Here is an 8,178-nt window from a genome sequence, read left to right as displayed (position 1 = left end):
ATTTAATTTTAAATATTAGTTTACATACAATTTGTCCTTTATTCAAATTATTGTCAAATTTTAAGTACTATAAAGATCCAAATTCTCTAAATTTTTAAGAAAAAAAAATATAATTTAACCATTAATATTAATAAAATAAAATTTTAAATTTACTAATTTTATAAAAAAATAAATTACATTAATAAAATATTTATGAAGTTTTACTTAAATTTCTATTATTTTTTAAAATAATTAAAGTTTAAAATAAAATAATAAAACTAAATATGTTAATAAAAGTAAAATCAGTAATTAATTAATTCTATCTACTAAAATAGTCGTTACAAACTGTTATTGATATATAATAGAAATAATTCTTTCAAAATTCAAAAGAGTAAGGGTGATAATATAAAAAATTATTTCGAAGATTAAGAAAAATTCTCATTTCTAAGATCTTTAGACTCAATATTATTCAAAAAAAAATAAAACTTTAAAAAAATAAGGTTTAAGAAAATCACATAGAGGTAAAACAATTATAAGTTTAGCATAAACATTGAACCCTATTTCAAAATAATTTAATTTCTTAAAAGTTTAATTGTTTTAAAATTTTAAAATGATTTTTATTCCGCATTTAAAAATATTTAAATAGATATGTATTTATTTGAAATACATAATTATTATATGTATTTATTCACATAATTATATTAAAAGTATAAATCTATAATTTATTTTGTAAATACGAATATATTATATCTATCTATAAAAATAAATTTTCTTTATAACTAATCTTAAAAATTATATTATAGTTTTATTTTGTTTTGAAAACTGATTTTACGAATCATAAGTATCCTACAAAACAAAATTATATATATAAATATATATATAGACTATCTAACTTTTCTGTTTCTCCTGTTAAAAGTTTGTGCCTCTCTGTTTTTTTTACTTCCACTTCATTATGCTTTTTGTTATTTTATTTATTTATTTCAGTTTGTAATTCGATTTTTATTTTTTTATTAAAATCAAATAAATTATAATACTCAGTAATATGATAGCTCGTTTTACATTTTATATTTTTTTAATCTTGATAAGAATACGCAAATAAAAAAATAAAAAATAAAAATTTTAATTTTTAATTAATGAAGATATGCATTAATAAAAAATTATTTCTATTGAATAATAGGCGGAAAATATCTCTAATATCAATATTTTAAAGAAGAATTTGATTTTTTTTTTCTTTAAAGTATATATAGTTTGATATTTTAAAGATATGAATATACATATATTTATACTTCATTTAAATAAATATAATAAAACATATTTTATAGATACAAATAAATACATATAATAATAAAAAAAATATGAATGGTGTTTTTTCTATTAATAAATAAAAGGGTTATATTTAATATACTTATTTTTAAAATAAATTTAAACTAAATTAATCTAGTTAAGGTTTGTTTGGGGTACAAATATTTCAAAACTAACGACGTATCCTTATTGGACACTCTATCCACACACCGACACAATTCCAATAGTACATTAATTTGATTTGTCCAACTTATGAATAACAAAACTAATAAAATTGATTGTATTAAAAAGGTTAAAACTTCATCACAAAATATGTAAAATGTGATTATAAGAAACCTCATTTTTTTATCAGCAATTTTTTTTTAATATTAATTATTATAGATTACTGTTATCCGCTGATAACAAAAAATTATTGCTATACAGTTATTTCTATGCAAAAAATTAATAATTTAAATAAAATTTAAATTTAAATTCATTTATAAAGATATAATAATATATGCGATAAAATTTTAATTAAATAAAAAATGATATAAAGTAGTTTATACTATCTTATTATCGTAAGTTATTATATATGATAAAATTATTTATATTTATGCTTTAAATTATTTATAATAAATAATATGAAATTTTCTCTTATAATATGTTGAAATAATATTTAATACGATAAATAAGAATTAAAAATGCAATGTATAAATTTTAACATGTATAATAATGTATAAATTAAATAACAACATATGAAATTATTTAAATACATAAAAATAAAATGAATGCGTAGTGACAATGATGCGACGTAATTTTAACATGTGATATCACATACCACACCAAAAACATGAGAAGTGCGATGCAACATGACTTTGATGTATACCCGTCAATTCAAATTATCATACATAACATCAACATCCTTTTTTAATGGTTATTTTAACTATCTAACATCATCATCATCATGTCATATATAATTTTTTTTCTTAATTTTTTTAAAAATAACACGTTCCCCTTCTCTAATTGCTCTTCATAAGGAATTAAAAAGTATATACAACTTTAAGAAAAGGAAAATAAATAAAACATAAACATACAATTTTTTTTCTATCTTCTCAGTATATTTATGTTAAGAGAGTATTTGTATAATAACATCTACTCGTATTCCAAGTTGATAAACAATACACAAACTCACACAGTATGGTACATTACCGTTTTAAAACTTTCATACATATACATATTAAATTATACAGACATATTACATTTATTATAATTATTAAATATTTATTAGAATCAATTATCTAACTCTTAATCCATTGGCTATCTCTCATATCAGTGTAACAAAGCTACATAATAGGAATTATATTCACTATGACAAAGTAAATTTTTATTTTTATGACCTATCAAGTACCGTTCTTTCTCACATTGCAGAAGAAGTTATAGAAACGTCTTTTGACTCTCATCACCTAATATTTTTCTTTATGCGAGTTTAATATCAGTAAAGTCATAAGCATCTCCTTCAAAATCCTAAATTCAATATACAATCTAAAAAACTCAACATAGTATTCCCTCCTTGGAAATAACTACAATAACTATGTTCATCACACACCACATGTCATATCAGAGTCATACTATCATAGATTTTCATTCATACAAATACATCTAACTCAATTTAAAGGCTAATAAAATAAAATTAATCATTAATTACATTATAATTATAATAAAATTCAAATATCACATATTGATCAAATATCACAATATAATGAAAGATAAACAAATTTTAACATTTAAAAATTTCAAAGTTTAGAAAGCACTATTTCTCTCTTAGTAAAGACTTGGCATGTCCAACGAATTAAACACACGTTCCAATTTGTCCAACCAATTTTCCTCGTCCAGCCAAAGACGTCAGCATGCCTAGCGAATTTTAGTCACCTAGCAAAAATTCTGCTCACCCAACAACCAAAGTCTTTGTTCAACAACTACACCACTGGAAGTTTTCATAAAAATACCTCATTGAGCGAGAATTTACTCACCTAACAAACTGACCTCTCAAATTTTCAATTAATTGAATTTTACCCAATGAGCATTTTGCTCCTCTACATAATTAAGGAATTCTGCAAAATGTAACATGTGATCCAATTGGTTCAAACTGAGATTTTCCTTCGTTTCTTATACCTAACATGAAATATTTTGTTCCAAAATAACAACTTAAACCAATTCGACTCCATTGAAATATTTTCACTTTTCACTACTCAACATACAACAAATATCTCCTTTTAAATGCATTCATTTAAACCAAACAATTCACTTGTCCAAAAAGGGGGTTTGGTAGCATCTATAGACGTTGATTCAAACGAGAGTGTCGTCTAACAAAATCTGGTGCAAAATTTGTGATAAGAGCAACATTTAGGCGACAATTATAATTACAAGCGTCATCTATTTGAAAATAAAAGATATAAATGATAGTTTGAGGTTTTGGAATATATGCTTTTCTCCCGTCATGTGATGTGACCAACCTCTGTCCAATTACCATGATAGGGGTGTCTTTGCTTAAATTAAGAACATCTACAAGAGGTATTTTTTATTTTTAGGTATCTACATTGGTTTGGGTCCTTTATGTTTTACGGTCATACTTCTGAATCTGGATGGGGTTTAGTAAACTACAAGTTAACAAAGAGAAGGAAATTAACTAAACAAATTGAACTAAAAAATTATAATATAGATGACGACTTAGACCAAAATTGTCGTCCATATCACCATATAGACGACAATTATAACTAGGAACCATTGTCTATATGGTCCCCTAATACTTTTTAAAATTTTGTCACGCATTAGGCAATGGTTATAGCTAGAATCATCGTCTATAGACATTTTTTACTGTCTTTTAATTTATTTTGCCCAGAGATATAAAGTATGATTTTTTTCTTAAAATGTAGTCTATAAGTACAAATATAAACTATGATTATCTCCTAGAATCTAAGTATATATCCAAAATTATAAACGAGGTCTTATAAGGTGTATGTTTTGACGACGGTTCCATAGACAACAATTTTGAAAATGTCATTGTACAACTTGAAAAACCATCGTCTATAAGCCTTTTACAGTAGTGATTTCATCTCAAATTGGAACATTTGAAGCACATTCAAATAACACATAATTCCTGCATAAAATCAATTATTGTGATCATGTCACATTCACATCTAGATTATCTATCTTAAGGCACTATCAAAACTTAACTACTTTCCCTTACCGTTAAATTATTGCTTAAATTAAGTTTAAGCTTCTAATTCAACTACTCTCATATAGGAGACTAAATCTACATAAAAAAAATACTTTGATCAATAATCTAAACATACTTTCATATTTCTAAATTAATAGAGATTCATCTTTTTCTTAGAAGGACCACATGCAAGACCCTTAGTCCTTATGCATGCAAAACTTCTCAAGAAAAGACACAAAGAGGAACTTACTCTAAAACAAATCTTAATTGAGTGGACTTGCTCTGTTCTCCACCAGGATCCCTAAGTGGTAGAGAGCAAATTCTTAGAGAGATTGTGATTTTTTTCTAAAATGAAGTTGGAATAGGTGTTAACTTTCTTTTTCATCTATAAATTTTATACTTTATAAATATCTATACTTCATCTTACTTGTACCAATTCTTCTCTTAAACAATTAACTAGGTCTTTAACTAGGTCTTTAGAGCATATATATATATATATATTATTTTTTTATTTTTTATTTTTTTTTTATTTTTTTATATTTTTATATTATTTTTTTTTTATAGTTTTTACTCAATTTTTAGATTTTTAATTAATTAATTTAGTCTTCAATTTTAGAAATATGTGAATTGAATCTTATATCATATTTAAAGAAAATAGTTAGGGAATTTTGTTACAATTAACCAATTAAATAAAAGAATTAATTTCATCAATTAAAAAAATTAATACTAAAAGAAAAGTTTCACGGAAAGTTTCACCAAAAGTCAAAGAACAAAACCTGGTTTTTTCCCTTGCATAAGAACGAATTATAGGATGGACCACCACAGTACGTGCGCTACCAGTTTACGGAATCCACATCCCATCCTCTCTTTATAGTGTTCACATCATATACATTTTCTTTTTCTTTTTCCAAATTCGAGTTAACCTTTCTCACTGGCCACTCTATAGAATATTGCCATAGGTGATTTTTAATAGAGATGCTTTTTATATCAATGTTCATTGATAGAGAAAATCTATATCATTTTCTTTAATCGGTTTAGAATCGAGATTAAATGGAAAGTAATTGAAAATATAAACTTTTAATAATGATTATTGAATTAATGTTAAAAGTTATTTTTAATATTAGTTATGAACATAATTTTTCTCAAAATAATTATGATAATAATAAATATTTCTAAATTTCATAAATTTAAATTTATTTTGTGACATTTCCTTATTTTTGTCTGGAGAAGAAATAGTTAGAAATCTCCAAAATTTACGAGATTAGTAAAAATGAAGTTATTCTTTAACTTAAACTTGATCTTAGAAAAAAAAAGTGTATAGGGTATATTACATCATAACTTCGATATATAGCTAATGCTATAGGATTGACACCTAAATCCTAAACCCTAACCTTAAAAGAGAGATGATACACCTTTTCTATGAAACCTTAACTTGTCATGCAAGTTAGGATTTGGAGAAGCTTCCTTAGGCGACAAGGTATGGTTTCCAAACCCTAACCCTTGCATAACACACCACCTCATCTCCCCTCTCCCTATAAATTGAGCTCTCCTTTTATTGTAAATTGAGTGTAATGGATTTCTGTTGATTTGAATTCAGCTCTCTCTCTTTTTGGAAGTATCTCTTCTCTTGCTTCCTTTTTTTTCCCTACACCAGACCAATTATGACCTACACCCAACACTGCAAAGAAAATGTCTGTTTTATCCTTATTTTTCTAGATATTTATATATGTAACACAAATAAGACAGTTCCGGATATACAAATTCGGAATTGAGATGTATCTTTCGGATATGACAATCCGTAGCACAATAATCTCTTCCGAATGCTAAAATCTGGAAGCTTTTTTATCATTCCTAATACGAAAATCTAGAAAAGATGACAAGGGCAATTTGAGGTTTAAAATAAATGATGGGTACAGATCAATTGATCTGGTGCAGGGAGAATTAGCCTCTTTTTTTTCTAGTGAGTGAAGCCTTAAAGGTAGGCTCAACCTCCTTCCAAGCACCACTCTCCACATCACACAATTACGGTTCCTTTTCTTCTACATAAATTCCACTTTCGCTGCCTATAATCTCCATTCACATCTCATTTTCAACCGAAGAATATGCATGGAGCAAGGAGATCTCCATCAATTGGTCATCAGAGCTTTTGTTTTTCACTGTTTAATCTGTTTATCCTCACATTTAATCGCTTTATCCTCACATTTAATCAATTCAAACTTCTTCATTTCCTTTCTTAAACAGAAAACAACAAAGTTTACTTAGGTTCTTCATTTTTCTGTGTCATCCGTGTGTGTTTGCTTTTGTTCTTGAGTTTTTTTTATCAATTTTAATCGGTCAAAATTGTGTGGAAACACTTTCGTTTTAATTTATAATCAGTGCTTGTTATGTCTAACGTCATGTATATCCTTAGCTTGTCATAAAATTTCAGCTACATGCTAATTTACTAACTGTTTGTAGAAATGTCTAGCCGAATGCACATAAACTGTTTGATGAACTGCTTTGAGTAAATATGAGTGTATAAGTATTGGTGCCTTTTTCTTTGTGTATCCTTGAGTTCTTGAATTACTAATAAACTAGTAGCGAGTCTCATATGCACCAATCCAATTCTATCTTGTTGTATTGTTCAATTTCATTGGATTCATTAGGCTTCCTTCTCGCTTTCATAAAATTCCACCTACATGCTAGTTTACTAACTGTTTGTAGAAATGTCTAGCCGAATGCACACAAACTATTTGATGAATTACTTTGAGTAAATATGAGTGTATAAGCACTAGTGGCTTTTTCTTTGTGTGTCCTTGAGTTCTTGACTTGTTAATAAACTAGTAGTGAGTCTCATTATACATTGATTCAATTTTGTCTTGTTTATTATTCAATTTCATTGGATTCATTACGCTTCCTTCTCGCTACGAGTATTTTGTAAATTATTAATGGATTAAAAAAATTATTCTAACCTAATTATGCGTCCAATTTTCATGAAATTTTAGATCTGACAAACTCAATGTGTTAGATCCAAATTCACAATAGAAAAAAAAATGATAAATATTGAAATCCTGGATGTCAGTACTTAAAAAGCCTAAATGAAGTTGTGAAAATTTCTTTCATTTTTTATTTAGTGCAATTGACTTAGCACATATTTTGAGCTGAATTTTTAGTTCATTACCTATTGTGTTAGAAATATGTGATCAAAATTTGAGCGGAAAAGTCAATCTGGAAAACTTTGCATAATTCCTAGACTTATAGCTGCCAATTCTTATTTAGATTTGTTTTGTTATCAATTATAGTACCTTTGATAGGTTCCTTTTATGGTGCTGGTTCTGCCTATTTTTCTTGAACTTTCTGTTTCTTGTCATGTTATTGGAATTCCTTCATTCTTGTCATGTTAACTTTGGTGACCGACGAGGGAAAAAAAGTATTTAAGTTTATATACACATTTGCAAATTTGATGAAAATCACTTGATTCAATGTAAAAGTTTATGTTACAGTTTTTAAAAATATTAAGAGTTTAGATATTACGTTACGAACCAGTAGGTGTAGTTTTCTTTAAATTTTCAAAGATAATTTCCTTTTTAGCCTTTTTGCTTTTGTAATAACAATAGACAAGAGTTAACGATAATCACTTTCTAAAGTGAGAGAGACATTATCTTCCACATCTAAAATTTATACATACGAGAAAAAAACTAAAATGTACTAAAAACTTTGAT

Source organism: Phaseolus vulgaris, chromosome 9 (assembly GCF_000499845.2).
Source record: "Phaseolus vulgaris cultivar G19833 chromosome 9, P. vulgaris v2.0, whole genome shotgun sequence".
Taxonomy (NCBI): domain Eukaryota; kingdom Viridiplantae; phylum Streptophyta; class Magnoliopsida; order Fabales; family Fabaceae; genus Phaseolus; species Phaseolus vulgaris.
This window is presented reverse-complemented; position numbering follows the sequence as displayed.